Source organism: Gopherus evgoodei, chromosome 1 (assembly GCF_007399415.2).
Source record: "Gopherus evgoodei ecotype Sinaloan lineage chromosome 1, rGopEvg1_v1.p, whole genome shotgun sequence".
NCBI classification, from domain to species: domain Eukaryota; kingdom Metazoa; phylum Chordata; order Testudines; family Testudinidae; genus Gopherus; species Gopherus evgoodei.
Window position 1 is genome coordinate 344,898,753 of NC_044322.1, and position 26,644 is coordinate 344,925,396.

At 42.2% G+C, this 26,644-nt stretch overlaps 1 protein-coding gene and 1 pseudogene across 13 annotated transcripts in view; both read right to left on the reverse strand.

The window, feature by feature from the left end:
• On the reverse strand, positions 1–26,503 carry LOC115647873 (annotated as a pseudogene).
• MAGI2 (membrane associated guanylate kinase, WW and PDZ domain containing 2) overlaps positions 1–26,644 on the reverse strand; it is a 1,169,121-nt gene that overhangs the window by 989,830 nt on the left and 152,647 nt on the right. The window lies entirely within an intron of this gene.

Here is a 26,644-nt window from a genome sequence, read left to right on the forward strand (position 1 = left end):
TTCTGAGAACAGCACTTTATTGCAGACACAGGGCAGACACTACTTCTTCTTGGAGACACCAACGGTTCTGCCCCGGCACCCGGTCGTCTTGGTGTGCTGGCCCCGCACGCGCAGCCCCCAGAAGTGGCGCAGGCCCCGATGCGCCCGGATTTTCTTTAGCCGCTCCAGGTCCTCACGCAGTTTGTTGTCCAGCCCATTGGCCAGAACCTGGCTGTATTTGCCGTCCTTCTGCCTGTTGAGGAACCAGTCGGGGATCTTGTACTGTCGGGGGTTCTGCATGATAGTGATGACACGCTCCACCTCATCCTCTGTCAGCTCCCCAGCCCTCTTGGTCAGGTCAATGTCCGCCTTCCTCAGCACCACATGGGCATAGCGGCGACCCACACCCTTGATGGCGGTGATAGCAAAGGCGATTTTCCGTCGCCCATCTATGTTGGTGTACTTAAGTTACCATTAACTTTCAGTTCTGTGATAAGTTTCTCTTTGTTGAGATAAGGTCTAATATAGAATTCCCCTGTGTTGGCTGCAACACTTTGTGAGTTAAGAAATGGTCATCTATAATGTTTAGAAATTCCAAGGATGTTCTGGTACTAGCAGCATGAGATCTTCCAGCATATGTGACTCACATTGAAGTTCCCCCCTTGATCACACAAGGCTTCCCCTTCCCCTTCCCCTCCTTACACACTCTAGAGAGGTGCATAAAGAAGCAGTCATTCTATTCCCTAGTGTGATTTGGTGATCCAAAGCCGACACCAAGTAGTATCCCATTTTGTGCTTTATCTAGTAGTGTCATTTAGTCAGTGTATTAGGTTTCCATTGTGGAAATGTAGGTTCAGATTCACACTGGTCACAAAAGAAGTCTGTCCTGTCCAGTGGTCCATTTTGTAAATGTTTCTTCTTGTTAGAAAACCATCCTGCTACCAAGCATGCATGGCAGCTTGCATTCAGTTTCAGGAATGGAACAATAAGATTAGATATGGGCCATTTCAGGAGAGGAATGGGAGCATTCTTGCAGAAATCCTTGCACTGTGACAATACTCACTTTCATTCCCCCGTCAGAAACTTAAAATCTCTCTTTAAAAGAAAAAAATATATAAACAAAGAGGCTAGATACCGCAGTATACCCTTTGGGGACCTTGATTTACACCTTGATTTAGCACTAAAGCTAAAATTAAGCTTGGTGACTCATTTCTAGTTCCAAGGGTCCCATTTGTAATCTATGGGATCTTTGCCATGGACTTCCATGGGAATCAAATTTGGTCCATCTTGTTTGTCATTCTCTGTTTAAAGGGGCACTGTTAACTTGAAAAATCTTTGTTTTGGTCTGGAAAACTTTGTATTTAATTTTACTCAGAAGTAACACTAAAAAAAAGTTACAAGGTAACCAGATGCTCAACCTAATTAATATTAACCAAAAAAGGGGAAGGAACACAAGCCAAAAATAAACAACAACAAAAAAAGAATAATTTAGATGCATTCAAGTCGACAGAGCCTCATGAAATTCATCCTAGGATATTTTAGGAACTACTTGAAGCAGTCTTGGAATCATTAACAAATTATCTTTGAGAACTCATGGAGAATGGGTGAGCTCCCAGACAATGGTGCTGGAACCAGGGGGGTCAGGAGGACATCCTCCCCACTTTTTAATAGGGAACAGGAGGCAGCATTATTCCCCCAAAACTGCAAGCCTTGGGCAGGAACAAAGCAGCACCTCCAACATGAAGCGCAGCGCCTGCCAGCACCACTCTGCACTTGCCCAAGCCTTGCAGTTGGGGGAAATGGGGACAATACCCATGCCAAAAAGCAGGGGACATGGCCTCCTGTCCGCCCCTCCCCCATATCCAGCAGCCCCCCTCCTTTCTACAAAGATTCTAGCACCCTTGGTCCCAGAAGAATGGGGAAGGGCAAATGTAGTACCTGTATTTAGAAAAGGGAACAAAGAACCCAGGAAATTATAGACGAGTCAACATAAACTTCAGTACTTGGAAAGATCCTTGCACAAATTAAACAATCAATTTGTAAGCATTATAGGATTATAGGGAATAGCCAGTATGGATTTGTCAAAAGGAAATCATGCCAAACTAATTTTAATACGGTTACTGGCCTAGGGGAAGCAATAGATGTGATACATTTTCATTTTAATAAGACTTCCCATGTGACAGTCTCATCAACTAGGGAATTGTGTTCTAGATTAAATTATAAGGTCAGTGCACAACTGGTTCTTGTTCTTTTGGTTGGCTTGTAGCAATGACTACAAATTTATATCCAGATTTGATAGCCAGCAGATTTCCACAACAAGTGAGCTGGTGAATGTCCTTCAGGCCCCTGACAAAACAAAGACGGGGACACTGAGATATGATGTGCTCCATGGTGACCATAAAGGTGTTTGCCTTATTTTCCATTTAAAGAGTGTGTGTCCACATCTCCCATGATATGTCCTGATGTGATTCAACCTGCACCAGTCTTTCCAACATAAATCAAGACCTGCTGGTTCCTTGGCAGGGTCAAAGACGAGCTGTTTGTTTTGAGCAGTCAAAATACTCCAAATAACTCTCCACTGAGTCTCAGCATCGAAGTTGGGTGTAAGGGTCTTGATGCGATTCCACAGAGGTTGTGGGATTTTAATATGGTCTTTTGGCCGGTTCTGTAAGTCATTGTGCAGTGAGATCCTTGTGTTTGCATTGATATGGTTAAGAAAGCAAGATGTCTGAGCAGCTCTTCTAATCTGTGAAGGCTGGATGTGTGATAGGACTGTGAGCCAGTCAAATGGAGTCGATCTGAACGTCCCTGACACTATGTGCATATAGCGTTATTGAGTTGAGTGTCAGGGAGTTTAGTGTGACTGCTATGAGATCAGACTGGCGCACAAGACTCAGCTGCAGAATATACCAAGGCTATTGTTGTGGCTCATAAGGTCTACGGACTGGAGCCCCATGATGTTCTGGCCAAGACAACAACCTTCACACGGTGCTTCTTTCAAGTGTTGGTGTTTTTCGTGCTCTGAGCAAATTTACTAACATAGCAATGTCACCAATTGGCAACTGGATGTCACTATTAACAACCTCCCAGTGAAAGTAGCACAACAGGTTGAAAGACCATACTCAAAAAGTAATTATTATTAATGGTTTCTTGTCAAACTGGGAAGGTGTATATAATGGGGTTCCATAGGAGTCAGTCCTTGATACAGCAGCAAAGAATCCTGTGGCACCTTATAGACTAACAGATGTTTTGGAGCATGAGCTTTCGTGGGTGAATACCCACTTCTTCAGATGCATGTGGTGGAAATTTCTGTATATTGCCATTCCTAATGTCTGATTTGTGTCCATTTATCCTTTTCCATAGAGATTGTCCAGAATGGCAATATACAAAAACCTGTAGGAGAGCACTTCAACCTCCCTGGCCACACTATAGCAGACCTTAAGGTGGCCATCCTGCAGCAAAAAAACTTCAGGACCAGACTTCAAAGAGAAACTGCTGAGCTTCAGTTCATCTGCAAATTTGACACCATCAGCTCAGGATTGAACAAAGACTGTGAATGGCTTGCCAACTACAGAACCAGTTTCTCCTCTCTTGGTTTTCACACCTCAACTGCTAGAACAGGGCCTCATCCTCCCTGATTGAACTGACCTCATTATCTCTAGCTTGCTTGCTAGCATATATATACACACCTGCCTCTGGAAATTTCCACCACATGCATCTGAAGAAGTGGGTATTCACCCACGAAAGCTCATGCTCCAAAACGTCTGTTAGTCTATAAGGTGCCACAGGATTCTTTGCTACTTTTACAGATCCAGACTAACACGGCTACCCCTCTGATACTTGACAGTCCTTGATACAGTACTATTCAATATTCTCACTAATGACTTGAATAATCGAGTGAGGCGTATGCTTAACATTTGTCAATGACATCAAGCTGGAAGAGGTTGCAAGCATTTTGAAGGACAGGGTTAGAATTCAAAACAACCTTGACAAATTAGGGCATTGGTCTGAAATCAAGATGAAATTCAATAAAGACAAGCACAAACTACTACACTTAGGAAGGGGGGGAATCAAAAAAAATTAGAGCCCTTCAGTCTCGAGTTATCTGGAAAACAAAGAAACAACAGCTTCCCCTACCCTGCTCCAATTACTGTGCCGCAGCTCTGATTTGTGATGTCGTGACCACTTTTCCAAAAAGTGAAAGGACAGTGCACTTTCCAGGTCCATTCATTTCTTGGCATTTTTGTGAAGAATGTCCCCAAAGTGCTAATTATTGAAAAATGTGACAGCTGTTTGTGGGACATGGACACCTTTCCGCTAGGAAATGCACTGAGACCAAGTCATAATCAACAGGTCAGCAAAGGTAAGAGCCATCAGATGTCAGAGTTATTAATGAGACATGGTTTGACTATAAATCAGCAAAAAGGCAGGACATCACATTATTAACCTCTGCATTGCCTAAATTTAAAATGATTTTAGCACCACCGAAATTAAAAAAGGAAATCAAAGGTTTGATTTGATCTTTTCCGATTTCTCACGTCATGGCAATGGACTTCTACAACAATCGAGAATGAAAGAAACAAACAATCGCAAGTAAAATTCTCATAATGTTTTCTTGAGTTTCATTTCCAACTGGGATCTGAACTTACAATATAGAGCAGCGGAAGGTAAATATACTGAAGTAAGACAACACAAACCATTCACCTGGCTTTTTCAAAACCTGTTTCACTGCAGTCACACCAGGACTGAAACCATCATTTAAGCAAGCCACAATTAAACATTCAATAGCTCAGGAGTTTGACTCCTGGTAATCCAACAGAAGAACTTTTTATTTTTTAAAACTAAGTACAACTTTCAGATATCACAGGAAAATAAAATCTGATATTGCTATGGATTTCTTTTATTTCGAAGAAGAAGTGTACTGAAATGCATAACCAGGATTGCAAAGAAACAGGTTCTGCAGCAAAATGACACTTACCACAGATTACCTTTTAACTAGGGGTTGTCTATATCAGGAAAAAAAATGTATCAGTGTAACTACACCAATGTAGATACACCAATGTAACCCCCTAAATTAGATGCACTCACTAGCACAAAGAAAGGGCTTATACTGGTGCAATTTACCTGGTTAACTTTCCACTTGGCAAGGTTATCAGTGCAGTTACACATGGGCACATTTTCCTAATCTAGATGTGGCTTTAACATTTGTAATGCACCTAGACACTTGACTGATGCAAATGGAAATTTAAATACACAAGCATGAGTGGAAATATATCAGACACACAGTGAAAAGGGCTGATTGTGAATCATTCTGTCACCAGTACCAGCAATGCTATCACACAGAGAGAGACAGTCTTCCATAGTTAGGACATGAACCATTTAGGGTTTTACATGACCAAAAAACACCATTGTAAACTTCTCCCATCACTCAGTAGCTAGTGCAGTTCAGGAATGCAGATTGTGCTGTCCTATTCCTTAAAGAAACCCCAGTATGACTAGTTTATATTTCTTGGCCATGTTTTTCAATAGAGGCAGTGCTCCTGGATGCAGCAGGCTTGTCTTCAATGCGAGACAGATGTGAGAGACTATTTTCACAGTAGGAACAAAGGGGGAGATTTAAATTTAAAAAAAATTTGATTTTATGAAGTCTGCCTGGTTACTATATTCAGCGGTCACAGACTCCCAAAGAACTGTTGGTACCAAACCCAGTCAGACCTAGGTAAGCAAAGTCGAAACACAAGGTACTGCAGCCCAAAGTTCAGTTCATTAGTGAGAATTTTCTTTGCCATGGGAGAGGTACAGGCTGCAGGACTGACATCTGAGAAGGAGCACTCAGACCAGAAGGAGGACAGAGATGCAGCAAGCCTCAACCATGATGGAAGTTAGGTGATGTTGCTATCTTTAAAATGGGAATACTGAGTTGGAGAGGTTAAATTACAGTCAGTAGGACAAATAATGCCACACATTGGTTTAGACTAGGTTTCAGGAGATATGGGTTCAATTCCCAGCTCTGCTAGACTTTGTCTTTGGACAAATGACCGAAATCTGTGTTTGCCTCAGATCCTCATCCTCCTTCCCCACCAACCTTGAAAATTTTGAAACTGAAAAGTTTAAACACCCCCCTCACACACGTGCAGATCTGAAACACTGCAGCTGTATTACACAAATGCAAAACCCAGACAACCCATTAGTCAAAACATGCAGAGTTTTGTTTTAACCAACAAACAGAAAAAACTCCAATATTTGTTTCACGTAATACATGTATTAGTGGAGTCTTGAATGCAAGTTATTACAATCTGTAATGAACCTTGAAAAGTAACAGGATAGTACAGTGCCATGATTCAAATTTTGCACATAGGCAGAAAAACATTTAGTACTCAGTATTTTAAGTAGTACAGACCTTGGATGTGATGACCAATTTCACACTTGAGAGTAGCCTGTACAGTGATTTAGACTGCTGACGGGGTCAAACTATCTCTGATCATCAATTACTTTGCTAAGGAAAAAAATACATTCGAATAAAAATTATTTTTCCAAGTTTACCTTGAATCATTTTAAACCACAATTTCAGACTACATATATTGACAGTGTACTTGTTCACTGTGGAATCATTCATCAGTTTAACAGCAGTGGTAACCAGATGTTTCTGGGTTACTAATGGAGCTGAACAAAAAATAAAACCATGCATACGATTTCCACATGCATTCAGGAGGCTAAAGTTGTCACCATATGGAATGCATCCTGACTGTGGGAATTCTAGCATTCATAAACAGCTTGCTGAACAGTCTTACAGCTATGTCAGCAACTGCTGTAATTACACTACACTACACACCCGTTAAAAGAACATTAAGGTTGCAAAGTCAAGCATTCAGAAGCTGGAAAATGCCAGAATGAATGTTGCCTAGACAAAGAGATTCACACTGAAGTAGATACCTGATATGGAAAATTTCAGCCCAAACCATTAATGTTAAAAAAAAAAGTTATCAACTAATAACAGGGTCTTATAACAGGAAGTGTTGGACAAGCTTAGTAATAGACAGTTCTATAATAAACTGTTGGGGCTGGATTCTGTTACTCTATTCCTTAACTTGATAGTTTTAAGTCACCTTTGCACTCCCCATACCTTAAGGCATACAGGTTCCTTCCTGGCACTCTAAGGCCTGGTCCACCCTTGGGGTAGGGAGCGGGGCAGGTGGGGGGACACAATCTAAGATCAGCTACGCTAGTCTCGTAGCTGAAGTTCATGTATCTTAGATCGACTTAGGATCATTTACTTTGCGTTCTCATGGCATCGATGGCCACCGCTCCCCCATTGACTCCGCTTCCGCCATGGTGGAGTTCCGGAGTCGATGGCTGAGCGATCAATTTATTGCGTCTACACTAGATAGATAGATTCCCGATAGATCGATCACTACCCACCAGATTGGTGGGTAGTGTAGATGTAGCTTAAGAGCAGTCCTGAGATGACCGTAGCTTACACTACTTCCCACAGCCCTGCTACCCAGAGAATTTTTGGTGTCGACTTGCAGAAAGGCACAGTGGATGCATAGGACTCTACATAGGGGCCCACTGGGTCAAATATATGCATTATTGAGCTCAAAAGGATGGCATGGAAGTTCTCTGAAGAGCCAGTAGATCACTGGTCATCACTATTGTTTCAAAATGTATGTAAGGAAGCTATTTAGGGAGTGATATAGCTATATCTATCTTAAAGCCTTGGAGTTAAGTCAGATAACCAACAGATGACATGTCTTAAAGAGGTACCTTTCAAGCAGCATGTAGCAGACACTTATTTCATTGTCTGGTCATTATGTGTCTCACAATGTAAGTTTATTTATATACAGAGCCAGACGTGGATTAAAATATTTCCAAAAAATTGACAGGAGACGGAGGCCACAGGGTTGGGAAGGGAGAGAGGAAAAATCAGCAGAGAGGATGCCCTGTTTAAGAAGAACAAAAGGGCAATCTTAATATATCTAATGGTATCAAGAGAAACCCTGAATCTTCCACCAGAGATGCAAGCTGATAGTGTGACTTGTTTCATGGATGATCACAACCAAGCCTGGCTGTAAAATGCTGAAAGGGCTACTTTGGATGAGCATTGCTCTATAAGACAGAAAAAAAAATCTAGTTAAGTAAATCTAAGTTACTCTATCTCAGTTTAATAGGGAAAGTCGCAATATTTCAAGCTGTGTCTTATATAGGCACCTATTATTCTCCACCTCTGTTCAGATTTTTCACTCTTGCTATCTGGTCACCATAGTCTAGATTCTAGAATGCACATTATGATTTTATTGTATATCCAATTATTTGCTGCCAATACTTCTATATGCTGTCACTCAAATCTCTACACTTCCTTCACAAGTAGGGAGGGCAAGGCTTGCTCACTCTAAGGGCAGCTGATAGCGAGGTACCTCACAGCCCTGGGTACCCCCAGGAAGAGTCACAAGGCCTCTGTTGGGAAATGGAGAAGAGCTGTGTTGCAGTATATTCCAGCCACAGCTACAGCACATTCCCAATCTACAACCTATGCAAAGGGCTGGGAAGAGTGGCACTTAAGCATCTTTATGCCAATCTGGAAGTGTAAAGGAGCATTAGTGTTACTGGAAATCAGCCACTTAACTATTAAAAGGTCACTTGTAGAGATAAAAGGTGATGTGACAAGTAGTAAAAAGGTATCATGCCTTTTTATTTTTGTGATGCATAAAGAAAACCTTAAATATATGTTGTCAATCTACCCTATCCCAACATAATCACAGGTATTAAACGCTTACTTTTGTTTTTGGATGATTTCTTCAATGTTTCAAAGTTAGAATTGTTTTCTCGGTCCTTACTTGAAGGTGTCACCCCAAACAGGATGGAAACCTATCATCATGGTATGTGCTATGTGGTATTGTACCATCTTATGAGGACAGGATGCACTCGGAAGGCAAAGATGGAGACCAAGAAGAAATGTATCCAAAAGCAGTCCTATAACCAAACAAAAACGTGTGCATGTACAGTCGGTGGAGATGCTGCTGTTCCACCTATTGCTAATAAGGCTGGGAAACCCAGAGAAACTACTGCAGAGTACCAGATTCTTTTGCTGTACCTGCTTCAGATTAATTTGCCCTAGAGGTTTTCACTTCTCCTTTTCGCTGACTGGTAAGCTCTTTCCATCTCCTTTTAAATGGAGTCTGTTTCAATGGGACATGTGAGTAAATGCTTTCTTGAATTAGGACCTAAGCCCTCTAAGTGTCTTCTGGAAAAAGCAAGCAAGTTATCTGAGTTTTCCTATTTAAATCAGCGGTGAAGTGATGGACATTTAAATGTCCATCATTATGCTAAATTGGTATCTGTCCATTGAGATAAGTCAAGAGAATGTCAGTTACTGTTTCAGTGTTGTCTGCAGACAGACAGAGTCTGAATATCAATTTATAGCCTGTTCATTTTTGAAAGGTTATCTTTACAGCCATAAAGTCCACACATTTCAATTGTCAAAAATGTGAGCTTAGATTCCAGTACACAATTCTACGCAAGGGATAGAATCGGCAACAAATTCTATGCCTGTAGAATCTCAGGCTATACCAGGGTGAAACAAGAGTTCATTATTATAGAGGTAGACCTTAAAGCTAAGTTAAGATAGCATTCCCTGCAAAGTTCCTTGAACATAAACAGAAATATGTCAATAACCATCAGTGCTTGAAGTTCACTAGAACAATCCAGGCGGTCAAAAGAGATGTTTAAGGGTGACTCGATCACAGTCTAAGAATACCTATGTGGGGAAAAAATATTTGATAAGAGGCTCTTCAGTCTAGGAGACAAAGGTACAACTAGATTCAATGGCTGTAAGCTGCAGCTGGACAAATGCAGATACGAAATAAGGTGTTAAAAAAAACAGCGAGGGTAATTAACCACTGGAACGACTTACCAAGAGTTGGATGATTCTCCATCACCAGCAAATTTTTAAAACAAGATTGGATGTTTTTTCTAAAAGATCTGCTCTAGTTCAAACAGGAATTATTTGGGGGCTGTTCTACGGCCTATATTGCACAGGGATCACAATGGTCCCTTCTGGCCTTAAAATCTATAGTACTCCTTTAAATTCAAATTGTTTTTATATGCTTAAAATATTAAGTTTTGCTCTTTGTTTATTACTCTCTTAAAAGCTTGAAGATCATTCTTTTTTCCATAGCAGTTGTTTCATTCTGTGTCTAGGTTGCTGATCCCGTTGCTGTGCTTAAGCTCTCCGATTGCTATTCACTTAACAGACTCACTCACTCATGCCTGTCACCCCAATCGGGGTATGGGCCGCCAACCACAGATCTCCAGAGTCCTCATGAATTACTGTCCTTGCCTTGTAGAAACAGTCATGTTTTTCTTGTGGGCTCCCTCCCTCTGCAAGAAACATCCCCCTGTCTTTGTTTGTATTTTGATACCTACTGTTCCATTAAAAAAAAAAATTAAAAGTCCACACAAGCTCTTGGTAGGATTCAAAATAGCTATTGAAATGTCCCAAAAAAAAAGGGGGGGGAGGGGAGGGTCACCTTTCAATTTTGAGCCATATCATAAGCATAAATTCACAGTGCTACTGGAAGCAAGGAAGCAACAAGCACTTGCCCCATCTGAAGAACTGGCCCATTGTGTTTAAATTATAGGCATAAAACCAGGGGGAAAAAAAAAACTCAGATAATTCAACCACTCTGCGGTTGGAGTTTTTACATGCCTCTATTTCAACCCCCACCCATGAGCTTTTCACATAATGGTGACAGAGTTTAATAAACAAGGTACCTAAAATAGGCCACATAGGTTTCAAACTAAAATCTCATGTATATACTTCTTTACTTGGAAGAACTGACACATGGAATATGAATAATGTTCTCACATTTTTCCCTTTGGTATTATGCAAAGGAAAAGAAACATTTGCAGTTCCCTTTTCTCACATGTGGGAGTCACTAATGATTTGCTTTGATAACTAAATTTAGCTCTGTTTTTCCACCATTAGGTGGCACTAGCAATATCTACATTCATTTTTTAAAAAACAATATTGTGTTGTAATGTTCTTAGTTATCTTTTTATGGAGCATATTTTATTGGCATCACTAATAAGACATTACAGAATTCAGCTTGTGAAATGCACTCAATTTATCAGCAGGTATTTCATTTAAGTGCCCTCTAATTATTAGAGTGCTTGGGATAATATTTTCTAAAGCTATAGATTGATTTAATGCCACAATAAAAGATTTTCCACTTCAATCTTTAATTACTTCACTGAACAGCAGGGACTAGAATTGTGCTAGCAATAGTCCACGATGAAACAAGCCACCCTTTGGAACTCTTTGAGTTCACATCTATTTGAGTTCAGAATATATATTTAATATTAATAAGTGTACTGTGTTTAAGGCTATAGTCCTGAAAACATGAAGCACATGTGCTACATTACTCACAACAAGGTGTTGTGAGTAGCTCCGTTGAACATACAAGTATAAGTATGAACAACCTTAAGTGTTATTCAGGACTACTTTTACATGAATCATGGAACTATATTTGAATAAATACACACCAAAGTAAAGCACAAATTAAATTACAGCGAGAATCAAATCTCGATCACAATACATGGCATACGTTATTTTGTATCTCATGCAGAAGTTCTACATATAGACCATTAATGTATCAATCCTAACATTAGTTTATAATAAAATGTACAGTGATTGAGATTAACATTACAATTCTGGTTAATAGATCTCTATAACAGGTGTTGGAAATGCTCCATGTAGTGACCTCTAAATAGAAGGGCATAAGAAAGGAGGTATATTATATGGGAAATCATTTCAAAATCCATTCTTCCTCCCCCACAGTAGGGAGACTAATTGGATCAAGGCTTGCATCCTACTCGTCAAGCTATATAAATCAATAGTTAGGAGTGTCCATGTATAGAACCTTCACCTACCCCCAAAACAGATTTTTATAAAGACACCAACCCCACTATGGTTTGGGCTCCTGGTGGCAACTTCTTCCTTCCCATTTCAATTATCAGGGAGACCATATAATGATAATCTTCCTGGATGACCTTAAAAGAAACAGAGCCAGTCAGTCAGGCTTTGGGTTTCATTCAAGCCCTAGTTCAGCTAGGTACCTACGCACATGTGTATTTTTAAGCATATGAAATCATTGCAACTACTTACATGCTTAAAGTTAAGCATGTGTTTCAGTAACTTTCTAAAACTGGAGCCTCAGACAGGGGAGTGCTAGCCACATTGTGAGATGCACTGAAGGTCAGACAGATGTCATTTGAGCCTACTTTAAACTCTACTACCAAAGAAATACTTTTTCTTTGCAACAGAAAAAGAACACCAACTCCAGTCCTACTAACTGGAAGGAAAAAGATAAATATACCTAGGTAACTAGATTTCAGACTAGCAGCCATGTTAGTCTGTATCTGCAAAAAGAACAGGAGTACTTGCGACGCCTTAGAGACTAACAAATTTATTTCTGCATGAGTTTGTGAGTTACAGCTCACTTCTTCAGATGCATCACTTCTTCGGACGCATCTGAAGAAGTGAGCTGTAGCTCACGAAAGCTCAGGCTGAGTCTCTAAGGTGCCACAAGTACTCCTGTTCTTTCTAGGTAACTAGAGTTTCCAGACACTATAAGCAACGGGCACTGCATAAGAACACAGATGAATGGATGACAGGAAGTAGGCTCCACAACTGTGGCCCTCGCAACGTTTGCAGAGTTCACATGCACCAGCAGCTATAGTGAATATTTTGTGGGACAATGGCCTAGACCCTCTTTTGTGTTTTACCTTTACACAGCATAAGCTAAGAGTATGGTGTGATACATCAGGCCCAGGGAGCAATGGGAGAGGGGAGATATATAAAGCCCTAAGATAATTAAGGTGGGGTTCCATGTAGACTAAGGAAGGTTACTACAGGTTAATTGGCTACAGGTGCTCCAATTAAGGCCCTGTTAGGAACCTAATAAAAAATCCCTACTTCAGACAGATGGCGGGGTGGGGAGAAAGGACTGGAGTTTGGAGGGGTGTTGCTGAGAACTGAAAGACCAGAAAAAGGGAGACCCTGCCCAAGCAGAGAGACTTCCTCCCTCCGTGTCAAAGACCGAGGGTAACCCTACCCAAGGGACAAGAGGGCAAGAAACCCACAGGGGTTGAGAGGGGCTGGGGTTCAGAGTGAGGAGTAAACCCAGACCCCTTCCCCGTTTCCCTCCTCTACGACCTTCCTGGGCCACTAGCAGGGTCCTTGGTGCCCCAAGAGCAGGGGCAAGGGTTGGCATCCTAATGCCTTCGCCAAGAAAAGCATGGGACCCACCATACCAACATCGGCCATTTTGTCACAACAGATAGCGTGTAACATCATTGGATCTCACTGATAGGACTCAAAGTTGTCATATTAATCTCTCTGAAATTCTATTTTCAACCCCACTACTACATATGACCTTTAATATCAAGGCCTATAATGCATTGAAGTCACTTATGACTACAGTACTCAGAACTAAATTAAAATAATTCTATTTTAGATTATGTGTAAGACTACAGTAGACAGAGTGATCTCCCATTTAATGTAAGAAATCACCAAAAGCATGTGGATCTATAATCACTAAGTCTATCTGACATTTGGCAAGTCATAAACAGGGTGGCATTTTTACATTTTCAGTTTGGAATGGTTGGTGATTTTCCATGTAATTGGACAAATCAAGATGATGTCTCATGGAAAATTCTGTAACAATATACTTAGTGTCAAGTGGAATTAGAAAGATCTCTCTCTATTTCTCCTCCCAAACTACTATCACTATTTAGGATCCTTCTACTTTTATTCTAGGACCACAGAACAAAAAAAAAACTTGTATTATGGATACAAGGCCATAAATCAGTACTACTAACTTAAGAGAAAAAAAAACTTAAAGTTGTCATTTAAAACTACAACTGAATTTCCCGGCTTTCAGGTGTTTAACAAAGTACAGAAATGAAGTTAAGACCCACAAAAGCCAAACGGAATTTTAAGGCCTGCATAATATTAATGCACAGTTTAAGAAGCTCTAATCTGGTTGATGCAGATTTAGGCAATCCACAAGGCAGATAGTGTAACACACAAACAGCTTATAACAACTCTAAATGTAGTGCAAACCACCACAGAAATCACATCACAATGGACAGTAAACACAACATAAGTCATTGACCAGCAATCATCCTCCACCTTCACATGCAGTGAGACACACATCATACCACATCCCATCCAGCCACACACATTGTCTAACCACACTTGCCCCCATCCCTGCACCAGTTTCTGCAAGACTGGCTTTGGCAATCTTCCTCCATGTGTCCAACCCGTATGTCCCACAAACTCAAGTCCCCTCCCACCCTCAATTGTGTTGAAAGCATCAGTGATCACTCTGGTTATGCTGTAAATTTGAGTGACTACCTCCTTGTTAGTCATGTGCAAAGTAGAGTTAACATCTAGGAATTACCTGTACCACTTGTCTTCAAATTGCATGAATTTAGTCTCTTAATGCCCTTTTTCCTTACAATCCATTTCTCACATGCATATTGTAAGATGAAGACAAGAGACCGCAGCAATTTCATTTTATACTTCAAAGTAATAAACTTTGCTTCTCCAGACCAGGCCACTAGAAGTCTGGTTGGCCGCAGAGGGTGGGCGAGCGAGCGGGCAGGCTCTGTGCCTGGCTCCTGGGAAGCAGTTGGTATATCCCCCCGGCTCCTAGACAGAAGGGCAGACAGGGGGCTCCATGTGCTGCCCCTGCCCACAGGCACCACCTAAAGTGCTGGCAACACAGCTCCCATTGGCCATGAACTGCAGCCAGTGGGAGCTGCAGGGGTGGCACCTGGGGGCAGAGCACGGAGTCTCCTAGCCACCCCTTCACCTAGGAACATGCCATTGCTTCCTAGGAGCCATACAGACTTCCTCTGTCCTGGGGAAATGCTGGGGCCGCCTGAGGTCAGTGCCCCCCCCCCAGAGCCTGCACACCAAACCGTCTCCTGCACTCCAACCCCCTGCCCACCTCACATCCAAACTCCTTCCCAGAGCCTGCAACTTCTCCCATACCCCAACCCCATGCCTCTGCCCTGAGCACCCTGCTGCACTCCAAACCCCTTGGCCTGAGCCCCCTCCTGCACCCCTCATCCACAACCCCACCCCAGAGCCTGCATCCCCCAGCCAGAGCCCACACCCCTGGGGAAAATGAGCAAGTGAGCAAGGATAAGCAAGCAACGGAGAGAGGAGGGGAAATGGATTGAGAGGGGACGGGGCCTCAAAGAAGGGGCAGAAGCAGGGGTGGGCCTTGGAGTGTTCGGTCTTCTGCAATTGGAAAGTTGGCAACCCTACTACCAAGATAGTTGAAGAGTTCAATGCAATCCAAGGTTTCCTCATATTTGGAAAGGAATATCTTCACATTCTCAATAGATTTAGAGGTCACTGTTGTCTTTGTCCATTTGTGTGATATCTTTAGACATCTCTTCCCTATAGCCACTGCTACTTGATACTTAGCCTCCAAACCAGACAAAGATACCAGTCCTCACCAAGACAAACAAATACAAAAAAAAACAAAACAAAACCGTGGAGATTGAGACAAGCAATGGCTATGGGGTTATGTTAACTTTTTCTGGGTTAAGAACATTTTCAAGAAGTAAGTATCTTTACATTCTCATATAGACTCATAGACTCATAGGTCAGAAGGGACCAATATCCCAAACACAATGCCAATTTTCACCCAGAATTTTCAAGAACATTTTACCCCGGAATAAACGGAGTTTCAGGTGCATTCCTTTAAATTGTGTGAACTTGAGAGAAGTTCCCCCCAAAAATTGAGTTAATAGTGGAAAAACAGCTGTAACCTTAATGGTGATTAAAATCTCATTTTGGTGCTCGGATTGCGGGCCAATATTTATAGTTTGTTATCATAGTCCTCACAATTAACTGCTATAATGATGAGTATCATAGCAATTACAGAGAGAAAATTACCAAGTCATCTAAATCAGTTTGCCTAGAAGTGTAGAACTATTCCCTATAATATAGTTTCTAGAGTTTAGTCTAATCCAGGTGACTGATAGAGTTACGGTTATGAGTTTAGATAAGGAATGAACAAACAGCAGTAGCCAGCCCACTCCTAGGAAACAAAGATCCCAGTTTTATAAAGATCCTTATATAGTAAAATCTTACCAATTCCCAAACTGTCTAATCTGTACCAAAAAACTGTATTTCTCAGCAAAGATTTAAAGAGGACACTAAACTGCATTTAGCCTTGAATTTATAAAGCTTTGAAGACCAAAAGAAATATTTCCACCATTAATTTCCCCCACCATTTAAAAAAAAGGGTGTTTAAGTAAAACATTCTTTCACAGTGTTTGAAACTCAAACATGGAGCGATAAGAACCTGAAAGTGAAATTATAAAACAAACAAAAAATATTTTTCACAGTCTAGACTGAGAGAAAGGCAAAAAAATAGATGCAAGAACATAAGATGGCCTTACTAAACAGGAAAATAAATTTAAGATGATAGCGTCCCTTTAATAGCAGTCAGCTAGAGCAAGGTCTTGTTTTATAGGACCATATACATTTTAACCAAAAACATTCGACTGTACTTTTACACAACAAAGTATTATACATAATTAAAACTACAATTGTCAAAATAAATGACCAAGAGTACATTATCCTTGAATTTCGTTGCACTTGGTCACTTACTGGCTAATTCACACAATTCTCATTAACAATATACTAAGATATTGGCAAACATTGATTCTGGCACAGATTTGTGGGGACTCCATACTCATTTACCAGTGTTTATAATATCATCAGGTGTCTTTAGTTCTGGGTGTGTAGAAATGGCAAAGTATCCACTCCCTCAACACAACAGTACTTTACTGTTGTGCTATCTTCATCTGTCTAGTTTGCAGGTTCTCTTGGTCATCCTGATGCAGTAATGCACCTAAGCACACACTCACCTTGAATTCGATAGTACTGTTCATGTGTTTAACTTTATGCTAAAATGTTCTCCTGGGACAGGGCCTGTGGGAATTACACTTATGAGATAAATTTGCTTTCTTCCTCCACTTCCGTATTTTAGAAATACTGACAAAGGAATGAAGTCCTTTTATTTTTCCCATTTGCTGTTAGCCATTTCCAGCTATCCCACCCCTTCCCTCCCAATCTGTCTCAGTGAGCAAACACCATCACATTTATTTATTTACTTTTTAACCACACAGCTCTCACTCATTTATGATGGAAATCTTTCATTTCTACAATCAATGTACATCATCAGAAACCTCAGCCAAAGACAAGAACATTTGCTGATGTGGAAAGTCTGTGGATTTTGTAGATGTGGGCTCTTCCCAGCACTTGCTTTTGCATTCTGTTGAACTCAAGCAACTATTTTAAAAATGGGAATCTTACATCCTTTATATCCAAAAAAAGAGAAGTTCCAAGGAACACTGAACTATTTGCACCTATCAAGGAAGAGGCAGCAGTCTACAGCAGGAGCCAAAACCACAGTTTTGAACAAAGGAAATATTTTTATATTTAAAATTCACAAGGGAAAGCATTTGATACAGTGATGATTTTGAGTTAGGTGTGGGTTACGGTCGGTCCCCAAAACTGCCTACTCTAACCTTAAAGAGCCATAGTCAGGGAGTCTCCCACTCACCCAGCAGTTCAACAGTCAGCAGACTACTTGGAAAAACCAAAACCCAAGCACAGCTTGCACTTAGATTTCCCCTCTTTCCACAGGAAACCAGGACATTCTTCTTCCCCACACCAAGTAGTCAAAAGTCTGTGAAGTGTTCATATGACTGCCATGGCAGAATGAGGAAGCAGCATTAATGACCTCCCACACACCCCTTCCCTAATTTTCCAGGGACATCTGCAGAAAAGCACTCCATTTTGATCGCACACCTCTGATTAGAGCTAGGGGAGTCCAGGAGAGCAGGGGACAGGTAAGACTAGAGACAGTCAGAGCAGTCTCCAAGCCTCTCCCCACATACCCCCACCATAGCTGCGCTGTCAGGCTGGCCAGAGAGGCATATCTGCCTCACCTCTAGGATGTACACAGTGAAAGGCTGTGGCATCACATACACTCCACCTCCCAAAGTATAGTAGCAGGAGACAAGCTGTCCCTATTTGCTGAGAAACTGACAAGAAGTGAACGGCTGGCCCACGCCCCCTCCTCACTCCCCAAGAGCGCTGCAAGAAGCTATGGCAGGCTGAGGGGTATATCTCACCCTCCTTCTGCCAGGACTCACTGGTTCTGCAGCAACAGGAGACACACTGTTCTCCTGCCAGAACGCTGAGAGGTGGAGTTCCTAGGCAGTTCATCCTCCCCAGGAGGATCACAGAGAGCAGCAGCTGTGCCACAACAGAGGGCAGGACTGACTGGTCCTGCAGCTGATCTTACGGTTATTAGGTCAATTCAAGATGTGTGGGCAATGATTTGCAACTCTGGACGAAAGCCACAGCAAAGGGGGAAGAAAAAAAAGGAAAAAAAGTATAATATACAACCTAAGGAGTCAGAAGACGACCCAGCAGTCAAATAATTGACCCAGTAGTAGCCATTACGGACACGGGCTCTAGAAATACCAGCATTGAAGAGAACAGGTGGGATTGGAAGGAGAGACTTATGGCCCTGGAGTCTTAAGTCAAAACAATGACTGAAAAAAGCTGGACAATTTTGAAAAATAGGGGCCATAGGAAAATTATCAAGCTGCTAGGGCTGCCAGAGGGACCAAAAGGCAAAAGCCTAATAAAATACTTTGCAACATGGAATCCAAAAGCACTGAATCTGTTGGTCAAATCAGAGAACATTGAGACAAAGGGCACACTGGATCAGGGTACCAGTCAATATTCTGTTGTGCGCTATGTACTGTGACATTATGGCTTCACAACTTCAGAGTAATACGAGGCATTACTTCATAATAGTTATATGGGGAAAAAAGAAGAGCAAAACCAAGTAGATTTAGAGGAGCAGATTTACAGTTTGCAGAAGCAATACTATTTGACTAATAATGCAGACTCACTTCAAGAGATTAAGAATGCAAAAGACCATTGCAAGCACTAACAAAAACAAAACAAAAAAGCCCACATCACACCAGACAGCTCTTATTGTGCCAAACAAAGATTTTATAGCTTTTACTAGCCAGATTGATTTCATGATTTCCAACAGAAGACCAGTACCATATGTGACAGAGTGCACTCACCACTCATGAGTTCCTCCTGCTAGCTGCGTGTGGTGCTGTAATTTCCACTTTTTCCTAGTGACCCCTCTAATTTGACAACTTCAGCAGGCAGGTCTTCAGAACTCCAGCTAAGTCACATGGTCAACAATGGATGAACCCCTTCCAGGGCAACAAAGGGTCCAAGATAGCCTACAGCTGTGCCCTTGTTAGTGTATTTTAGCCCCATCTCTGGGCTCAGTTCTCAGCCCCTTCTGGGCTAACTTTAAGTCCTTCCCTGCCTTGTTGTAGAGCACTGTCCCCAGGACTCTCTCCCTCCAGACTCTGTCTTCACTATCCCCCAGCTCTCCAGCCAGGTCACCTCTTAAGTTCAGTTCCCTTCCAGGGAAACAAAATTCAATAAACGGTTGGCCCACCTGGGCCCCTTTGTCAGTCTTTTAGTATAGAGTCTTATCCCCTTTTCGGGGCTAAGGCCACTTCCCCAGTGGCCAATGGGGAGACTCCAGCCTGCCCACTACTCCAGGTCCCAATCCAAGGACCCAGAGTAGTCCCTGCAGTCCCAAGCACCAGTCATGCACTGCTCCCTTTAACTCCTTCTGTTAGCTGCTTCTTCCCATCAGGTCTCTTCCCAGTCACTCAGCCTTTTGGAGTTACCATTCTCAGGTCTGCTTACTCCTTGCAGAAAGCAAAATGCAGTAGGAACATCTGATTCTCTCACAGGCACCTGTGGCCAGAGCTAAGCACCCTTCCTTTCCCCCTCTGGACCAAGCCAGGAACTAATCCACTGAACCCCTGCAGCTCCTTTTATCTGAGCCTGCTGCATTCTGATTAGCTGCTTCCCTGCAGTCTCTCTAGGCAGGCTGGAGGACTCACCTTCACTTCTGCTTTCCTGGGATGGAGTGTGGTAGGACCACAAGGCCTCCAGCAGGGGGCCTCAAAGGGTCTGGTACACCCCCTCACACATATATTAAGAACAAAAACAGAATACTCAAAAGGATGACTAAAATACTAGCCAAGTATTTCCAAGCAATATAAACTAGCAAATATGTAAACATGGAAGAACTGGGAGGTAGCAAATTGCAGGATCTGAAAATGCCCAGACTTACTATAATGTCCTTTTAGGTTTTCCTCCCAGACAGCGGGAGACCCTGGCCACACTCAGTTATCTACACTGGGTGCCTTGTGTTTAGGACCCAGTTTTTGAGTCCTTGCAAGGGGTCCATGCCAAAAGGAGAAAAGGCAAGCAGTACCTTTTTACTTTAGGGCTATGTAGAAGTTTTCTAGGAGTCCTTCTGGCTGGGTAACTGAATTGGGCTCATTCTGTCAGGCTTAGCCTAGGAGTGCCTACATTCCCAGTAGGGTTGGGGGTAGAGATCTCCTGACTAAAAATTCCTCCTTGAGACTTCAGCAGTGACTCCAGCTGTCTCCTGCTCAGGATGATTCTCCCCTAGACGACTAGTTTCTCCTTTTTAAAGGCCTCCTCCCTACTATATATGATTGAAAGGGCTGGACTGGCCTCTCAGGAACCTTCCTCTACATTGCGAGGTATACACCCCACCCCACCACCTGTCGTACCGACGTACAATGAATAGGGCCTTACCAAATCACAGCCATGAAAAACACGTCACAGACCGTGAATTCTGGTCTCCACACATGAAATTTGGTCTTTGGTGTGCTTTTACCCTATACTATACAGATTTCACGGAGGAGACCAGCATTTCTCAAATTGGGGGTCATGACCCAACAGGAAGTTGCAGGGGGGTGTTGCAAGGTTATTTTAGAGGGGTTGTGGTACTGCCACCCTTCTGAGTTGCTTTTAGAAATTTGGGTGGCTGGAGAGTCCATCTCCCCCACAACTCATTTTTGGGTCAGGACCTCTACAATTACAACACCATGAAATTTCTGATTTAAATAGCTGAAATCATGAAGTTTATGATTTTTAAAATCCTATGGCCGTGAAATTGCCCAAAACGAACCATGAATTTGGTAGAGTCCTAACAATGAAATAGTTCTAGGCTTTGTCTACCACAGTGCTGCAGTGTGGACTATGGGGATGTAAACTGCAGAACATGCCAAAGTATTAGATACGCCTCCAAATTCTATAAAACATTTAAAAACCCACATAATTCTCTTATTAGCGAATGTATTTCAGTCTTCTTGGGTACTAGTGCTTACCAAATACTATCTATCAAGCAAATGTCATTTGAAAACCTAAACCAAACAAGGATTAAATCTAACACCTTTTAGGCTCATCTCAATAATGCCTAAATTATTGCACAAGAAACTGACTTTATAAAAAAGAAGAAGCCCCTTAAAACATGACAAGAAAAAACTACTGGTACAACATTCCAGGAGCACTAATAAAGAGACCTGCCTTCTAAAAATGGATTCAGAAAAGGCTTTTGACTCAGTAAAATGTGGGACAAATATGGCTTTGGGGAGCACTCTCAGAAGTGGATTAAAATAATCTACAAAAATTGGGGAAATGTCACAAAGACTGAGCCGTTATAAAAAGAGGAACAAGACAAAAGGTATCCCTTACCACCCTTGTTATTTGATTTAATTGTCAAATTAGCAGGAAAAAAAACAGGGATACTGAAGAAATTCAAGGAATAAATTCATCAGGAACAGAAAACAAAGTTGCATTATATGCTAATGATCTTATGCTTTTTATAAGAGATACATAAAGCTCACCAGTATTTCAGGAAATAATGAAAGCTTTTGCTCAGGAATTGGTATACAGACCAAGTCTCACTAAATCAGATACTATGCCTAGGCTCCTAAAGAGAGATTAGATCAATATAAATACATGCATAACCACTGAAAGTAATGGATAATAAAATTAGATATTTAGGCATTAAGATATCACCTAAAGCAGAGAAGCTGTTTAAATTAGATATTGAGCCATTAATGAAAATTATTTACAATGACCTAAAAACTCAGACATTATTGCCATTGACTTTGATAGGTACTTAAATGCATACCCAAGGTCTTGTCTCCTTCTCCATGATTCCCTTTACACCTCCCAAATATCTCTTCAGCAAATTTTAAGAAGTTATTCAAAGATTCCTATGGTCAAAAAATGGGATAGCAGAATGGTTAGAAAGTCCAATTGAAATGGGAGGTCTGGGTGCTATCAGACTTCTAGAGATATAGGATAGCACAAATTAGACTGGTCTTGGAATGGATCTCTCAGAAAATCCATCATGGATATAGATTGAACAGAAACTGGTAAACCTAATCTCATTATATGATTGTGTGCCAGATTTATATCCCAAAATTCTGGCATTCATGAAACATCATCAATTACTTGAGAGTGTACTCACTAATTGGGCATATGTGATGCCCTTGATCAAACAAAAAGCGCAGATCCTGGCAATGTCAAGAACAAAACAGTACTTTCAAACTCAGGTTGAATAAGTATCAGAGGGGTGGCCGTGTTAGTCTCGATCTGTAAAAAGTGACAAAGAGTCCTGTGGCACCTTATAGACTAAGTAATACCCATTTGCATCTGACAAAGTGGGTAGTCACCCACAAAAGCTTATGCTCCAATACTTCTGTTAGTCTATAAGGTGCCACAGGTTGAATAAGGAAATCTTTAGATGTTGGGGGGCGGGAGGAGGAGAATATCACCATAAGTGGAAGGATGTCTTTAAGAATGGACAACCCTTAAAAAAACAGATGTAGCAGATATATTAAACAAAGAGAAAAGCATATGAGTTTATACAGATTGCTTACTTATTAAAATACTTTCAGAGAAGATACGAACCAGCAAAGTTATCTGTACTAGAATATGTTATACATGGGCTTGAAGTTTCAGCAATTGAGATCAGGTCTAGAGAACATATAATCTCATGACTATGTTTTCAAAGGACAAGCCACAAAAAGCTATTAAGTCATGAAGTGCAGACTATAACAGCAAATAATGAAGACAAATATTGGTTCTAATACTAACCAAACAGTGGAAGTTCAGTACTTTTTAGTTTACAGAATGTATGTTTCTCCATCTCTACGTAAGGGGACTGTTGGCCCCTTACTAAAACTCAGTGGTTGTCTAGGTCCCAGTACCAAAAGAAATGGGAAATCAGGACTCAGACACTGACAGTTCCCAGGAACAATGGGGAGAGGCCAGTGCTCCAGGTCACCCTGATTGACAGGTACTGTTGCCAACCCTGCGGGATTGCCCTGGAGTCTCCAGAAATTAAAGATTGATCTTTAATTAAATAATATGGCATGTGATGAAACTTCCAGGAATACGTCTAACCAAGAACTGGCAACCCTACTGACAGGGCAGGCAGGCTAATGAGGGAGTCAGGAGGTCAGGAGGGTCCGGTGGTCCGTGTGAGCTGGAATTGCCTGGCTCAGACAGAGCGGGGCCGAGCTAAAGAGAGAGCAGGAGCCTGAGCTGAGCTGGGGAGAGGGCAACACCGGACAGAGAGAACAAGAGAAGCAGCCCTGGGAGCAGACCTGTGCTGGGAGAATGGCAGCAACCAGAGCCAGGGGACTGGACGCAGACCAGCAGCAGTTCTGGGGCATCAGGGATCTGAGCCATAGCAGCACAGCATTAAGTCACCTCAAAGTTATAGGGGAGGCAGTGCCAGAACCACTTGCTGGTCTGGGTAGTCCCCATAATATCACACATACACTGCACTGGAAAACAGTACAATACAATAGAAATATTGAAATCACTGAGATGCTTTGGTATAGAAAAGGTAATCCTGTACTTACAGCATAATCCAGAAGGTTATACACGGAGGATTACAACTGAATGACATTCCCACCCTCCTTAGCTTTCTTCACTTCCCCCCCCACCCCCAAACAAAAAAGGTTGTGAATGGTTAAATATGTATTTTGAAAAAAGAAAAGGGGGACTATTAGTGATAGAACATACATGAACAATATGTTGCTTAATATTGTTAATTCTGTATTAAGATGTGTACAGATACTTATCAAGACAATATAAATGTAATGTCTTATTGTAAATGACCCAAAATATCAATAAATAACACAAACATACACAAAACAGTCTGTAAAGCCAGCTCTCTTCTCACAAACTAGTTGCAGTCCTCAGGACTTGCAGAGCCAGTAACCTGTAACTCTGGAAGGGCTGCCCCTTTTCTGGAGTCTTTTTCCTCCCCTTTGTATTCTGTTATGTCCTAGTCCTAATTATTTAGGACAGCTTAAGAGCTCTCCTGCCAGACATAACACTTTCAGCAGGTGTTTGAGGGTCAGCCTCTGGCTCCAGGACAGTCCAACAATTAACTCCTTCCTGCCTTAGGCCAGAACGGGGTCTGTGCACCCCATCACAAACTTTCTTTGCCTGAAAGGAAACTTCTGAAAATCCAGCAGCAGCAACACCCACCTCATTTCCCTTGCATCATAGTATAGCTACTGAATTTGTATTAATCATTTTCCTGAAGAATTCATTCACTCTTAGAACATTGGGAAATGGAGGAATTACATCATATAAATCCATTATGCATCTTCACTACCATCATGCATTCCCAGAAATAAACCTCCTGTGGAATTCCTTTTTCCAGTGCAACCAGATCCTGTCCAGCAAGCTGTTTAATAGGTCATAGTAGTATGCGAGTAGCCTAGTCTAGGAGTACTCAGATTCCTTTTACAGCAATGGCATGAAATGGATAAATGAAAACTGTTAGTTTATTGATCAACATCTAGTGACAAAGTTTGTGCCCTTCTTTCAGCAATTAGCCATAATCCTTATAGAGTCCCAAGTTGATTCCTGGTTTATTTGCTAATAATTAAGGTTGTGTGTCTGTCATGGAGATCACGGATTCCGAGACTTCCTGTGACTTTTGCAGTGGCCAGTGTGTCTGGCTCCAGGGTTGCCCGAGCACTTGGTCAGCCCCGGTCTAGCAGCAGCAGCAGTAGTTTTGGTGAGGGAGGGGACTTGGGGCTGTCGCAGGGCGGTTGGAGTGCAGGGTGGCGCTTACCTTCGGGGGGGCTTCCCGAGAAGTGGATGGCATGTCTCTGCAGCTCCTAGGTGGAGGGGCCAGGGGACTCTGCATGCTGCCCTCCCAGCAAGTACCGCTCCTGCAGCTCCCATTGTATGCCATTTCCAGCCAATGGTAGCTGTGCAGTCGGTGCTTGTGGCACAGGCAGTGCGCAGAGCCCCCCTGACCTTCCCTCCCCCTAAGAGCTGCAGGGACTTACCAGCCACTTCCAGGGAGCTGCACAGAGCTGGGTAGGGAGCCTTCCAGCCCCACCAACCCTCCCTCCCCAGCACCAGTGAGGGTCCCAGCCCCCTCACCCCCGCAAGCACCCACAGCCTCCCGGCCCAAGTTTCAGTTCAGGGTATATAGTACAAGTCATGGACATGTTGTGGCCATGAATTTTTGTTTACTGCCCATGACCTGTCCATGACTTTTACTACAAATACCCATGACTAAAACGTAGCCTTACTAATAGCTTCTGTATGCTGAAGCAGCAGCACTGCAAATCCTAAATATACCATAATTTTGCTAAATAGCTTCCCATTAAGTTGATAGCCCAATTAGGGATTCATGGAGGCTAAAGGCCAAGTCCCAATAGAATTCAGCACCCTTCAGGCTGCTTCTCTGAGCCACTGTATGTCTACAAGGTAGTAGAAAGGAGTAAGGAATCAAAGAGACTATGATGAAGGAAGAGAAACCAAAGTTTGTCTATGTGATGGTTCAGCAAACATTATGGGGCAAAACCTAAAGGTACTTAGTTTTTTACACAGCCAAACGCCAATCCACATCAAAGGTAGTTTTCTACTCAAGTATGGAATGAGTAAAATTTGAGTAAAGACTTCAGGATTCGACCTTATTTGTAAAGATTTAAAATCTAAGTGCTTGGATATTTTCTTTTATGTCGAACTGCTACTTGATACCAGTTGTTGTAGGAGCAGCAGTGATCTGTATGTTGAAAAGGTCTGTTACACCTTCCCCGCCCCTTTTGTCTCCTCTCCCTCTTTGAATACCTGTGAAGTGGCTTTCCTTCACCCCTCCCTCCTGGAATGCTTGTGGGATGGATGAATGGGCTGCTTGAACAGCTAGAAGATCAGACGAGCTCCCAGGTAGCCAACGTGTCTGGGACCCTAATTAGGCAGCACTCACATACCCAATGCATGGATAGTGCATGGACACTGTCCAAGGTGGAGTGTGACCAACCAGACGCGGCCAAGTCATCTCTAGTTGCAGACCATGAGGAGCAGGTCCTTAAAAGAGGAAGGGGCCATGTGCTCAGGAGTGCACTCTAGATTATACCTCTTGTGAAAGCCCTTCGTCCGGACCGCCTGGCCAGTGGTTCGCCGCATTGCATTCCATCATGCCTCAGGAAGACTTACCTTCACCGCATAGTCCATCGCTGCGCTGTGGGACACTTACCTTGAAGGATCCTGACATCTCCATTGCCGTGCCTGTCCTGGGAGCGTGAGTGAGACTCTCTCCCCGCTTCTTTTGAGCTTAGCTATCAGTATAATAAATATCAGAGGGGTAGCCGTGTT